A 14,166-nucleotide genomic window follows, 5' to 3' on the forward strand; every position below is an offset into this window, starting at 1 on the left:
ACCGTATTAAGACTTAAATAAGGGAATTATCTTATGATGAAAGAAAAGATGATCCAGGCTGGTGTAACTGCTTTAATCCCAATAGCAACAAAGCAGAATGATCCTGGCTGCTAGTCTAAGCTAAGCTCTTCTCTGCCCCCTTGCTCAGCAGCGGCTCCCTTATACATGGCTTGGCAAGTATTTCAATGCCTGATACAAAGGCAGTAGTGAGTCAGACCGCTGTCCACATGACTTACTATTGTGCAATGCCTTGGACTCTAACATAAAGGTTTTAGATGTAAAATGTAACTAAGAATGGCAGCTTGTACAGTTCACCTGCCTGCTCCCACTAGCTCTCCAGTGTACTGTTTAGCTGAAAAAACGCAACTGAATTCCTGTTAGCCCTTCATATATTCCCATGGCCAATATATACTGCCTTGCACTCTGGCGAGAGTTGCCAGCTGAGTTCCATCTATGCAAGGCAAACAACTGTGCTTACGTATGGACTCTGGGACGGTGTCTTGCCGTGCTGTGTATGCAGGGTGGAAGGTAGCAGCATATGGGATGATTGACTTGTGAGAGCTGAGGCAAAACCCAAGGTGGCTTAAATCCATTTTTATCTACCATCTCCTCACTCTTTGATGGGGCAGGGAGAGGGGACAGACCTATTTCTAGTTGAGGTTGATCTCCTAATAGGAAACTGGACCACAGCTGATGGCCACATCTCCTGGTCTCCTAAAGGCTCCTTTTGGGGTTAGTCTTTGGTTGTGTGTGTGTTTTTTGTTTTTGTTAAATAAACTGTGGCCAGTGGGTCTCTACTCAGATTGAAACAATTAGAATAACCTGTACGTAATACCTATTTATTAGGGAGGAGGGCTGGCCTTGTGGCTGAAGCACTGCCCTGGGACCCAGGGCAGGGAAGTCCAGTTGTCCGCTCTGCCATCTCCCATGTCTTTCAGCAGGTCACATGAAGCCAGATCTCCTAGTACTTGGCACCTATAGTCCGGGTCAGATGGATGCTGAGCCCTTCTGAAACAACCTGCTGAGCCCTTTTGAATATCTGGCCTTGATTGTGGGGGCTGAGCTCCAACATTTGTTCCTTGATCTCACAGCTTTAGCCACTCACCTGTAAAATGGGGGTGTTGAAGAGTAACCGGCCCCTTTGAGAGAATGGGTTCAAGTCACCTGTGAGGTGGATGGGGTCTGATACAGGGCACCTGGCCTCTAGAATGACCCAGGCAACAGGAAAGAGCAGCAGAGAGCTGGTGAGAGTTGCATGAGAGCCATAGTCAGGAGCTGCTGGGGGGGAACTAGTGTGTAGAGAACTGATGCGCTATTTGGGGAGTGCTATGGATGGGAGTCATTGGAGAGAGATGGCCAGAGCAGGGAAGCCCTGGTGAGGAGAAGGCTTGTGCAGAGGCCCCCCCCAATAAAGGGGAAGAACCAGCTCAGCCAGTGCAGGCTGAGGGTTGATTCTGGAAGCAGTTTCCCATGAGTAGGGGTAGGACTTGTCAGCGAAGGGGTTTCCAGAGCAGAACACTGCATCGAGCTCTCTTGCAGAAGATCTAAGTTGCAGGCTGTGGGAGAGGAGTTTCAGGGGCATAGAGGTCCTGGAAGAGGGGCAGAGGAATTGAAGTGGGACTATTGACTCTCTGGTGGGTGGCCTGGAGATGGTCCCTGGTGTGCAGCTGGAGAACTGCTACATTTTAATCTGTTTTACTTTGGGGTTTTGAGAATCATCATAATCTGAAGGATCTGCTGATAAATTTTTTAGTATAAATGCAACTATGCCCAGAAGCAGGGCTACAATTAGGATGGTAATGTTTCTGTCCTCCACCGAGGAGGTGACAGTCAAGTTTGATTGGTGGTAGAGAAGATAAGGAAACTCAGGCAGCCTCAGGGACTGTAGGAGAAACTGAGGCAGGATTTCAGTCTTGCCACAGGAGGGCACCCTGGTGGGGACAAGTCTGCCGTAGAGGGTAACAGTACTTGCTTATCTAGATAGGGGAACTGTAACCGATCCCTTATTCTGCTCCCATTGAAAACTAGAGGGAAATGAGGCGGAAAACTCAAGGAAAAAAGAGCAGGCTATTTGTGGCCTATGGCCAGGCTTTCTAGGAACCCTCCTTCACAGAACTGTTTGTACAATGCTGTATCTGAGTTCTGCACAGGCCCTCTGACGAATGAAGCATTTACCATAGGAGTAGCGGATTATGCAACAAGGCTGACCTACAGGTTGACCTCGAGGGGAGGGGTCTGTATTTACTATGTCTACAGTTTAGAAAAGTCTCCTTTCTCAGGTTTCAGCCAATCCCCGTCTCATTAACAGGTGCCAAAGCGGTGGGGTGGGATGGGGTGAGGGGAGGGACTGAATCTATTCAGGAAAGAATTTTCTGTAGTATCTGGCTGATGAATCTTGCCCATATGCTCAGGGTTTAGCTGATCGCCATATTTGGGTTCGGAAAGGAATTTTCCTCCAGGGCAGATTGGAAGAGGCCCTGGAGGTTTTTTGCCTTCTTCTGTAGCATGCGGCACGGGTCACTTGCTGGAGGATTCTCTGCTCCTTGAAGTCTTTAAATCATGATTTGAGGACTTCAGTAGCACAGATATAGGTGTGAGGTTTTTTGTAGGAGTGGGTGGGTGAGATTCTGTGGCCTGTGTTGTGCAGGAGGTCAGACTAGATGATCATAATGGTCCCTTCTGACCTAAATATCTATGAATCTATTTTAAAAAAAAAAAGTCCTAGAGGAACTCTTTGTACTAGTATGACACTACTTAACGTGCTTGGGTTTCATAAATGATCATACCGAATGCCTGCAAAAGATTCATGCTAATTCTAACTCAAAGGTAGGCAAACTATGGCCTGCGGGCCACATCTGACCCGTGGGACCATCCTCCTGGCCCTTTAGCCTCCCCGGCCAGGAGCTCGCCCCCAGCTCCTCCCCTGCTGCCCCAGCCCCTGCACCCTCAGCATGCCATGCTGCCAGCGCTCTGGGCAGCAGGGCTGCGAGCTCCTGCCAGGCAGTGCGGTGACATAGCTGGCTCCAGCCGGGGGATGCGGCTGCTCAGAGCAGCATGGTAAGGGGGCGAGGAGCAGGGGGGTTGGATAAGGGGCAGGGGATCTCAGGGGGCGGTTGGATAGGCATGGGAGTCCCCGGGGGCCTGTCATGGGGCGGGGGTGTGGATAGAGGTCAGGGAGCAGGGGGGGTTGGATAAGGGTTGGGGTCCCAGGGGGCCAGTTAGGGGACAAGGAGCAGGGGGGGTTGGATGGGTGGGGAGTCCTGGGGCGGGGGGTAGTCAGGGGGTGGGGCCAGGCTTTTTGGAGAGGCACAGCCTTTCCTACTGGCCCTCTATGCAGTTTTGGAGCCCCGATGTGGCCCTCAGGCCAAAAGGTTTGCCCACCCCTGTTCTAACTCCCCGTAGAGGACTCTGGAAATATTATTTTAAATAGCTTATGATCTAAGGATTTATATAATTTCCAGACAGCAAACAAAATTTAAAAAGTGTAGAACATGAGACACTAATGCCCGTGAGAAATCTGACACCCACCCCTCCACCCAGACAAGATACAGTACATGGTTCTCAAAAAGAAAAGGAGTACTTGTGGCATCTTAGAGACTAACCAATTTATTTGAGTATAATCTTTCGTGAGCTACAGCTCACTTCATCAGATGCATTCAGTGGAAAATACAGTGGGGAAATTTATATACATAGAGACCATGAAACAATGGGTGTTACCATACACACTGTGACCAGAGTGATCACTTAAGGTGAGCTATTACCAGCAGGAGGGCGGGGCGGGGGGGGGACCTTTTGTGGTGATAATCAAGGTGGGCCATTTCCAGCAGTTGACAAGAACGTCTGAGGAACAGTTGTGTGTGTGTGTGGGGGGGGAGATAAACATGGGGAAATAGTTTTACTTTGTGTAATGACCCATCCACTCCCAGTCTCTATTCAGGCCTAAGTTAATTGTATCCAGTTTGCAAATTAATTCCAATTCAGCAGTCTCTTGTTGGAGTCTGTTTTTGAAGTTTTTTTTGTTGAAGTATTGCCACTTTTAGGTCTGTAATCGAGTGACCAGAGATTGAAGTGTTCTCCGACTGGTTTTTGAATGTTTATAATTCTTGACATCTGAGTTGTGTCCAGTACATGGTTCTGGGATGCAGGAAGCAGTCGCTGCAGAAAAGCCATGTATGACACCAAGTGATCTACAATACCTGCTCTAGAGATGGGGAAACTGTGGCAGACACAGTAAGGCGTAGACTGTTTTCAGGTGATCTGCCTGGTCTTCACCCACAGGTGGGCCAAAAATACACACATGGGTGCTGTGAGCAACACCCACCTCCACATGTACAATGCACTGCAGTTGCAAACCCCTGATAATGCCACTGCTCTGTGTATGCAGTTGTTCGTATAGGCACAAGTATCTGTGCTTGTGAAATGCAGGTGTAAGTGTGTGCACATACCTGGGGGAGGTTAAGGCCTGACAATCTGGCCATAAGTGACATGTCCAAGGTCATGCAAGTATCTGTGGCAGAACCAGGACTGGAACCCAGTTTGCCTGCCTGCTATGATATTCACTGTTCCTCCCACAGTGAATAGCCTGGTATAGGTTCTGTGGTGTTCCTTCAGCATGGATGTCACCTCTGAAGCATAGGAAGAAAAAACTGAAATGTCCAAATCTTGTCTGCACTGTTTCTGTTCCAGATTCTAAGGACCTGTGACTTACAGCGATTGCTTGTTGGCTTTTCATGGAGTTAGTTTTCTGTTCATTTTGGTGGTAGGTGAAGGAATCTCTTACCTCTTCCCTTCTTGGCATGGTGCCCCTTTTGCCAGTTTACTCAAGAGCTTTGACATGCTCCCTTCCCCTTCTGGATTTCCTAGCTTTAACAGCTGATCAACATTGTAAAAAGTCCAACCAAACCCACTTCTTGCTCCACCCTAAGGAGCCCAGAAGAAAGTGACAGCATGAACAAAAGCAACAGACAGCCTGTAAGAGACAGCTAATGAAGAGGACTGCACCCTCCCAGTTACACTGCAGTGTGATTCCCTGGGTTACCCTGTAAGAGGCAGAGATGGCTTAACCTTGGAATTCAGGGAATGGTTATTAGTTTGCGGCCATGCGAGGTTCCTTGTAAATGGTGAACAGAGACCATTCTGGCAATCAGGTTGCCCAAGGAAAAGTTCCATAAGCAAATCTTCTCTTCCTGTGAAATTTCCATGCTGTTGATTCACAAATCCTGTTGCGGTGAATCTTGTTTACATCTCAAGTTGGCCAGGAAATGGTTTTCCAGTCCCTGGAGAGGGTGGTGCATGTGTGTGTGGTTTTTTTTTTTAAGATTTCAAAATCTTTCCCCATCATGAATCGGGATGAAAAGTCAATCTTAAAAATTCTCATGGACCAAGCCAAAGAATTTCTGGTTGGGTCAATCAAAATGTTTTGTTTAATTTTGACTTTTTTTTGTGTGTGTGGTTTTTTTTTTTCACTTTTTTGTTTTGAAATTTTAGTTAATTTATACTGAAGTCATTTGGAACTGAAGGATGTTTTGTCCCATGTCAAGATAGAATGTTTGGAAACTCTGACTTGGGAGAGTCGTTGCAATTGACCCTTTCCCACCAACTGTTCTGGTTTGACAGATTAGTATTCTGATTTCCACCCGCCGCTCAAAAGCCCCTCAGTTGGAAAATTCCAGATCAGCTCTGTTTAAAACATTTAAAATGGAAACATAACCATCCTGGCGACAACTGGGGAAATAGCATGTGACTTACACTCACCTGCTTTCTGAATACTGAGGGTAACAACATGGACCCCCATGTGGAGTGAGCAGAGCACAATTCAGTTCTACGCTGTTTGCTCCTGGGGAAAAGCAGACAAACCCTCCAAAAAGCTGTTCTGAGCCAGAGAGAGAGAAGGGGAAAGTAGCAGGGAGGAGCTATAATGCTTTACCCAAGCAGGTGGAAGGCAATAAGGCAACTCCTGTAACGCTGGAGGACGAGTCTGCTTTGGGGGCAGGCGGGGGTGGGGGAGAACATACATTCTTCTCCTTATTATGAGAGTCTCAGGGAAGTTGGGAATGTGGACATCTGATTAGACCCTCTGTTACAGTATCTGTACAGCAGCATGTAAATGTGGCCCTGATCTTGGTTGGGACTCTGAGTGCTGTGTACACATGTTGGAAGACAGCGCCTGCCCTGAAGAGTTTACACTCTAAATAGCCAAGGCAGATCATAGTGCTTGACTAACATCCTGCTGCTCATGCCATTCCCTATGCAGAGGGGAACTCACTTGAATCCTCTTGGTGACAGCTGAGTGGAGTGATTGAATGATAGCAGGTCTTCTGCAGGGGTAAAGACAAGGGCAGCAAAATGGGGCTGAGTGCATTAGAAATGGGAAAGCTGCACCTAAACTAGCCATGCTGATGCCTAGCACTGGTGTTGGCAGAGGTGGAGGGGCTAGCATAGGCCAGTCTCTGGCATGTCCAGCACTGCCCCTGACTTCATAAAATGCCTGAATTCTATCTGAAGCCCTTAAATCTCTCTTGAGGAGCTACTATCCATTTCTTACCCCCCTGGGGATGGGTGACAGGCAGAGAGGGTGTTAGAGCAATCCATTCCTCACTCTTTAGCCTCATCCTTTCTGGCTACATTGGAAACCAAGCACAGTGATGCCATTAACTTTCCCTTTACTTGTGGTTCCACCCAGCATCAAATTGCTTCCCCACCCATGTCCGAAGTTCATGCTCCATGTGTGCCAGCTGCTATAGCTAATGGAACAGGAATGTCCCTGGCATGGACTGGTGCTCTTTATACCGAGATGGAGCCTTTCCAAAGGGAGCCACAACTCCCCGGGTGGGTGGCAGCAGGAATGGCTTTAGGCTAATGTTAAAACTCCTCTTTCATTCTCCTGGATGCTCTGTTCCTATCTTTTTATTTGCAGTCATTCTTCCATTTTGTTTTTTATTGGCTTAAATATTTTGCAGGTCAGATGTACTTTTGCTGTTAAGAGGGCAGATATTAATTAGGTCTGGTGATGCTTTGCGTTCTTTAGTACTGTACCATATGCCCTTGATTCAAGGTGCTGCTTTTAGATCCAGTTCTAATGCTGAAAATGACCATCATCCGCTTTCCCCACCCCAAACTTTATTGCAGAAGTGTGGTTAGATTGTCATTAACCCCTGGTAGTGTGCTTGGTCTCAGTGGAGAGCATAGCCTTGTAGGCTCCTTTAGATCTCTGCAGAATATCTGTCTCCTACTCTTCCATTTCCCCTTCCCCACTTCTCCTGGCAGCTTGAGGCCCAGTTCTCTGTTGCTCTTTGCACTAATGTGTGAATGATCACACAGTGTGCAGGGCAAAGGAGACTTGGACCTCTGGTATTTTGGCACCAGGTTCTACTTGTTATGGTTGTGGGAACCAGACTGCAGCAGCTTCACGGATGGTGGGGTCTTTACCATGTCTAGCTATATAGTAACCTATGTGGAAATGGGTTTGGTGTAGCTAGGAACGAGACGAACAAGCAGACCAGCCCCACAGCTAGTATTAATTCACCGCTTTGGTAGCCTCTGTGTGGAGGCTAAGGTCTGAGCTGGCCTGGAGACTGAACTATGGCCTTTCCTCAGAGCTGATTCTGCGAGGGCACAGGGATATTTGGGACTTCATTCACCAGGGCTGTCAGTCTGGCACTTCTCATGTGCTACCATGTCCTGGGATTCTAATAGGCAGGTGCTGCTCAGGAGCATTCAGATGGCACAGAGGACTTAAGGGGGGGGTGGGGGGGGAGAGGAGGAGTCTGTTTATAACTACTGCGGGTCAAATTTTTCCATTGACCTGTCTTTTAGTGGAAAATGGCTTTTTGATGAGACAGGCTTTCTACATCCACAGGCACAGACAGAAGTGGCATACAGGTTAGGTTCTTCTATACGAAGACCCATTGGCGCCTTTCCACTGACTTCTTCTGTTGGTATTAGATCAGGCCCAATAATGAGGCTAATGTGCAAACATCCATTGCAGGCTAGTTGGTACCTTGGGGGGGGGGGGGGTGGGCTCTCCCCCCCCCCCCCCACCCCACTCTCTCCTTAATGTTTGGCCTTCACCAGCTCTCTGGTCATCCTCACTGGCAGTCCCTAGCAAAACCCAAAGCAGAATTTGTTTTGTGCTTTCCTGGAACAGCATCTCTGGTTGTCATGGGGGTATAACACCCACCCATTTATGTTCAGATGCCTTCACAGATGTCACCTGTCCTGTGACAATGACCACCCAAATGAATGAACATGATCCCCTTTGGCAGGACCTCTGCACTGGCCCTGATTCCAGGAAAGTCCCTGGCTCTGGAGTTCACTCTGCCCATCCCTCCCCAAGGGAGTCTTTATCCTTCAGTGCTGTCACGCCCAAGCTTTCAGGGCAACGGCTGCTTTTAAATGAAGTAGCCGAATAGTGGCTTTTCATATACTTACAACTTGCTGTATAGAATCATAGAATATCAGGGTTGGAAGGGACCTCAGGAGGTCATCTAGTCCAACCCCCTGCTCAAAGCAGGACCAATCCCCAATTTTTGCCCCATCCCTAAATGGCCCCCTCAAGGATTGAACTCACAACCCTGGGTTTAGCAGGCCAATGCTCAAACCACTGAGCTATCGCTCCCCCCCCCAAAATAACAATTCTATGCCCTTGTACGGTGCTTTCTAGCCTAGCAGCTAGTAACACGTTAATTTAGCCTCACAATTCCCCTAGCAGGGGACTATTAGTATGTGTCCTATTTTATCAGCGAGAAAACCACCACAGGGAGATGATTACTTGTCTTCCCCAAGATCAGGTATTCAGCTCATGACAGAGCCAGTAATAGAACCCAGGTCTGCAGCTTCCAAGTGCTATTCCTTAACCACTAGACCGCTCCTCCTACTAAGGACTCAAAGAATAACTAGCTCACGAGGATCAATGGCTCATCTAACATAATGTGGTGAGCTTAGTGCTGTTCTGACAGCCTTGGAGACTATCGTTTCCATCCAGGGAACAAATTCAGTAGAGGCAGCAGCAGTGCAAACCGCTCCCAGTGCTGCTCCATCAAGCCTTCTCTGCCCATGTGGGGCACTGGGCCTGCTACTTTTGATCCATAGACCCTCTATCCAACTTCTTTGTTTAGTGTGTCAACCCGTGGCACTGGCTGCTGTGGGAGGGCATGGGGAACGTTTATCAAATGGTGGGGTAACTGATATGACTAGTAAGAAGCCTCTGGCTATGCAAGCTTCATAAGAGTAATCAAATCTCACGCTTCTGCTTTTTAGCTGCTGCTTGTGGCATTCTGGAAGCTTCTACTTCCCCTCGACCTCTGTACAGCATTGCACAATTAGTCTTGCATGGCGTGCTAAGAACCCTGCCTTTGCAGGCCCAGGTGCTGGCCATTGCCAAAGGCAGGATAACAGGCTAGATTGGGCTCCTCATGATACACTTCTCTTTTCTTTACACACACACACAGAGCAACCCTATACTCTCCGCCTAAATGACTGAAGGAAACAACAAAACAAGGAAGAACCAAAGTGGCTCTCTGAGGACAGGACACGAAGCAATGGGCTTAAATTGCAGCAAGGGCGGTTTAGGTTGTACGTTAGGAAAAACTTCCTAACTGTCAGAGTGGTTAAGCACTGGAATAAATTGCCTAGGGAGGTTGTGGGATCTCCATTGGGGATTTTTAAGAGCAGGTTGGACGAACACCTGTCAGGAGTGGTCTAGATAATACTTAGTCCTGCCATGAGTGCAGGGGCCTGGACTAGCTGACCTCTCAAGGTCCCTTCCAGTCCTGTGATTCTATGAAAGTGAAGTCTCCAACGAGAGCTCAGTATGGCCCATCCTACCATTGTCTGTAATAGCTCAAAATAACCTAAGAAGCTCACAGCCTACAGCAGTCTCACCTCTGTTCTTAAGCACTGAATAGCGTTAAAGGAGGCAGGAGAAGTCCCCCAAAGATGTTGTCCGTTCTCAGTCCCACAGGGCTCCAGTTCACTGTCTCTCTGCATCCCATACGCCTGTATCTGAGGTTTTAAGGCTTCTGCTTCTTAAAAGATTTCTGCTGTCCCCTGTTTGTGGAGTGGGGGAAGGAATTGGTGTGGGGAGGGAAAGGATTTCTCATCTCTTCCAGTCAGTGTTGCCTCATTCCCCATCTTCCTCATTTTACCTCTTGCCCCCTTCCCGCCATGTCACACCAGGCCCTATTTTACAGCTGTCTGGGGCAGGAGGGTGGGGGAATAGGTGGATGCTCAGACATGAGGAGCAACATATCTCAGCTTAACCTAGCATTTGCTGGTCAAGCTCTGACTTTAGTAAAACATCTGGGTGGGATTTTTTTATCAATAACTAGCTAAAATACTAACAATATTTGCTCTAATTGTGTGTGTGTGTTCTCTCTCAGCAGTGGCCAGCAAACTGAAGTGCTGGCTCTAAGAACTCTTCTGGTCAGTAAACATCTCTTGTTGTGTAATCCTCCCTATGTGGTTCTTACGCAGGCATTCACATCCAGAGTGCAGGAACCACAGCAAGGGAGCTTGGTGTTCTTGGCTCAACCCATAGTTTCCCAACATGCACATCCCAGAATTGACCCAGTTTTGCATGGGGGGCTGGATGGCCGTGTGGTTAAGGCACTGGACTGGAACTTGGGATATTTGGGTTCAAGTCTCAGCTCTGCCATAGACTTCTTGTGTGAGGTTGGGCAAGTCACTTAACCACTCCCCCCCCATCAGTAAATAGGTCAAATATACCTGTCCCTTATAGGGGTATTTGTGGGGCACTTGGATACTATGGTGATGGTTATGATATAAAACCTAAACAGAATACTGATAACCTTCTAGGTTAGGTTCTCAACCAGGGGGTCTGAGGCCTCTGGGGGGGGCATGAGCAAGTTTCAGGGGGTTCCCCAAAATAAACCAGAAAGCAGGGCTGGTATTAGTCACCAGGGCCCAGGGAAGAAAGCTGAAGCCTGAGCCCCACTGCCTAGAGCCAAAGCTGAAGCCTGAACTCTGCCTCATGGGGATGAAGCCAACTTAGCTTTGCAGAGCCCCCTGTGGCATGAGGCCCCATGCAATTGCCCTGCTTGCTATCCCCTAGTGCTGGCCCCTGCTTTTAATCTACTGGATATGCAGAAAACCACTTTTTGTGGCACAGGTGGGCCACCATTTTTATAACATGTTGCGGGGGTGGGAGGTCTTAGTAGATGGTACTAGCCCCCAGTGCCACCAGCTTTAGATAGGCAGGGATAGAATGGGGGTGGGGATGAGAGGAGATGAGTAAATGTGGCTAATTCATACTGGACTGAGACCAGAAGTGAAGCCACTCACTGAATACTGGTCTCAGGCAGAGCAGGACAAAGGGTTGATCGTGCTGAAACCTGCTTCACGGATGGGAGCTCAGACTGTTCAGCTCCGTTGCAGCCTAATGGTTTCCAAATTCCACTTAAAAATTGGAACCTCTTTATTTATAAATATTCAGTGAAGTTCAAGGGCCTAATCCTGTACCCACTGAAGTGACTAGCAAAGGTCCCATTAACTCAGTGGTGTGGAATTGGCTTCCGAATGCTTTTAACCATGAAAGAGTGGTGTATATAAGTGCTAAGTGGCTTTTCATTTCTTGTTTTCAGTGGGGAACATCACAATACCTCGGGCTCTGACAATGTGATTGCTTGTTGCTTATTAGCAAATTGGAATCCTTTTTATTTCACACCAAATGTTTCCCTCCTGCAGTTGGAGGGGGGATGGCACTGGATTCTGAGCTGATTTTTAAATGGGTCTCTGCCTTCCTGCTCTACAAATAGGACAAAAACAGTTCCTGCATGAAGCTGAAACTCTATTTTGTGAGAGTCCTTCAACCCCCCACATTGTCCCCTCTCCCTCTGTCTCTGAGAGTAGCTCTTATCCTGCAAGTAAAGCAAAGGCTCTTGTTCCTCAGCTCTACTAGGAGAGGCTTGTGGGGGTGGTGATGTGTGCGTGCAAACAGCAGCACTGCGGCCTGGTTTTTGGTTTGGCTCAGGCTGGTATTCTGCCCCCTTTGCCTCTGTTCCATCACACTCTCTCTTCGCAGAGCTCTGATGCTCCTCCCAAACTGGGCTGCTTGAGGCGGCTCAGCAGAATCAGCTGTTCCTTCCCTCTGCAGGGAGATGGCTGCATCCCTGTCCAGTGCCAGCTAGGTCACTGTGCTAAAGTTGAAGCAGGCTTCCCATTGGGTCCTTCTCCAGAGCAGCCCAAGTTAGATGGGGTGGAACCACTCCACAGGGAAAGCGTCACAAGGTCATACTATTGGACTGTAACAGCGCTCAGCAAATCAAATCCTAGACCGTGGCTCACCAGCTGAACCTTTTCTAAATGTTCCCTTCTAGGCTTGGAACTGTGGAAGGATTTTTAATCACAACTCCCTCTCTTCTACTAAAAGCAGCGGGAGACCACTCCAAGGCTTGGCTGAGCAGCACTCCCCATCTCACCCCATGACTTCTGTTTCAGTCTAATTTAGCCACTGGTTTAATGTCTCTGCTAGAGCAGTGCCCTACAAACTGGGATATGGAGTCTTTCCTTTGTAGGCCCCTCATTCAAATCCAACCTAGTTCAGTAGTGTCTGTTTCATTGACTTCTTGGTGATATGGGTTGATGGTCACATACTAGGTCTTGGTGGCCAGCTGACCTCTGGCCCTCTGGAGGGGCTGAATCTCCAGTCTGTGGAAGGGGGAGCAAGGTGAGGTGGTAAATCTAGAGAGGTGGGGTCTGAGCAGAGCCCTGGGAGCAAGGGCTTACTGTGTATGAATCCCAGCTTTGCCATGAGCATGCTCCCTCTCAGACATCTTAGGTAATCACTTGGCCCTGAACTTTTCCAAAAGCTCTGCTAATTTTAGGTACCTCTGTCATTTAGGTGCCTGACCTGAGAGTCCTAGGACTTGATCTACAGCGGTGCAGAACACCTGCAACTCATCTGAAGTGCACTGGAGTTGCAGGTGCTCAGCACTCTGAAAATTGAGATCCAAGTGTCTCCAGTTGGGCACCTAAATGACTGAGGTAGACAAATTGAAAAGATCTTTTGGAAAGTGGTGGCCTAAACCTTGCTGCCTCAGTTTCCCCATGTGAGATGTGGGTGGTGCTCACAGAGTTGAGGATAATTAATGGTTGGAAAGCACTTACTATTTCTATTAGTGGCAGGAAGGTTCATTCCAAACTAGGAAATTTCCCTCAAAAGGAGTTTCCTTAGAGGTCAATCCATGGGCATAAGCAGGGGTGGCCCAGCTGCTGGCTTTTATAAAGATGCACCTGCCAGACTTACATTTGGCTAGTAAAGAGCCATACTGGAAAGGTGAAGGGTTAGGTAAACTCTGGAGTCTATTCCCACATGTCAGGCTAGCATAAACCAGGTGAATGAGACAATGGCCCTTTAAAAATAAGGAGAATTCACCCCCAGTCTGGGGGAGAGGTATGTGATAGGAAATGCAATTAACTGAGGTGACTTTTGTGTAACACTGATCCTATCCCCAAGACTTGGCTTGTCAGATGCCAATTAACAAACCACAGTAGCAAGCCACAGGAAACCTGCACGTAGAGCTGGGCCAGAATTTTTTTCATTTCATTTAAAGAGAAAATGCAAGTTCTGCAAACTGAAAGTTTCAGTTTGAAACTTTCCGTAAGAATTTCCACTTTTGACTAAACTAACCCCCCTCCCACCCAGTCAGGAAAAAGAAAATGTTTCAGGTCTAGTACACCTGAATGGAAACCTTTCAGTTTGAACTGAACCAAGCTGTTTCCCATGATGCGCTGCCATTTCCCCTCTGACCAAGTCACATGGTGCGTTATGGGAGATATAGTGCAGCCAAGGATCCTAGTCAGTAAGGGAGAAAGGGGACAAGGGACACCAGAATTACAAATTCTATAAGGCACCATTGCCTCTTACATGGATGCTGTGTCAAACTGACTTGGAATGTTTTGATACTTCCGAAATAAAACTTCTTAAAGAAACTTTTCATTCCATTAAAAATAACCTCTATTTCAAATTTTGTCCCAATCAAAAATGAAAACAAGTGTTGCAATATCAACTTCCCACAGGACTGAAATGCTAAATGCCACTCTGCTTTACCAGCAGGAATGTATGGGATGGCAGTAAAGTTGGGCCAGTATGGATGATGGAAGGGATGGATGAGCAGGGTCTGACCAGATCTGTGTTGTCTTAAGGAC

At 47.8% G+C, this 14,166-nt stretch overlaps 1 protein-coding gene across 2 annotated transcripts in view; it reads left to right on the forward strand.

Annotated features, from left to right (window-relative positions):
• The window catches only part of PNPLA2 (patatin like phospholipase domain containing 2), a 52,350-nt gene that overhangs the window by 14,184 nt on the left and 24,000 nt on the right, over nt 1-14,166 (forward strand). The gene's annotated exons all lie outside the window — the stretch shown is intronic.

The sequence above is a fragment of the Chelonia mydas genome, chromosome 6, assembly GCF_015237465.2.
Source record: "Chelonia mydas isolate rCheMyd1 chromosome 6, rCheMyd1.pri.v2, whole genome shotgun sequence".
NCBI classification, from domain to species: Eukaryota; Metazoa; Chordata; order Testudines; family Cheloniidae; genus Chelonia; species Chelonia mydas.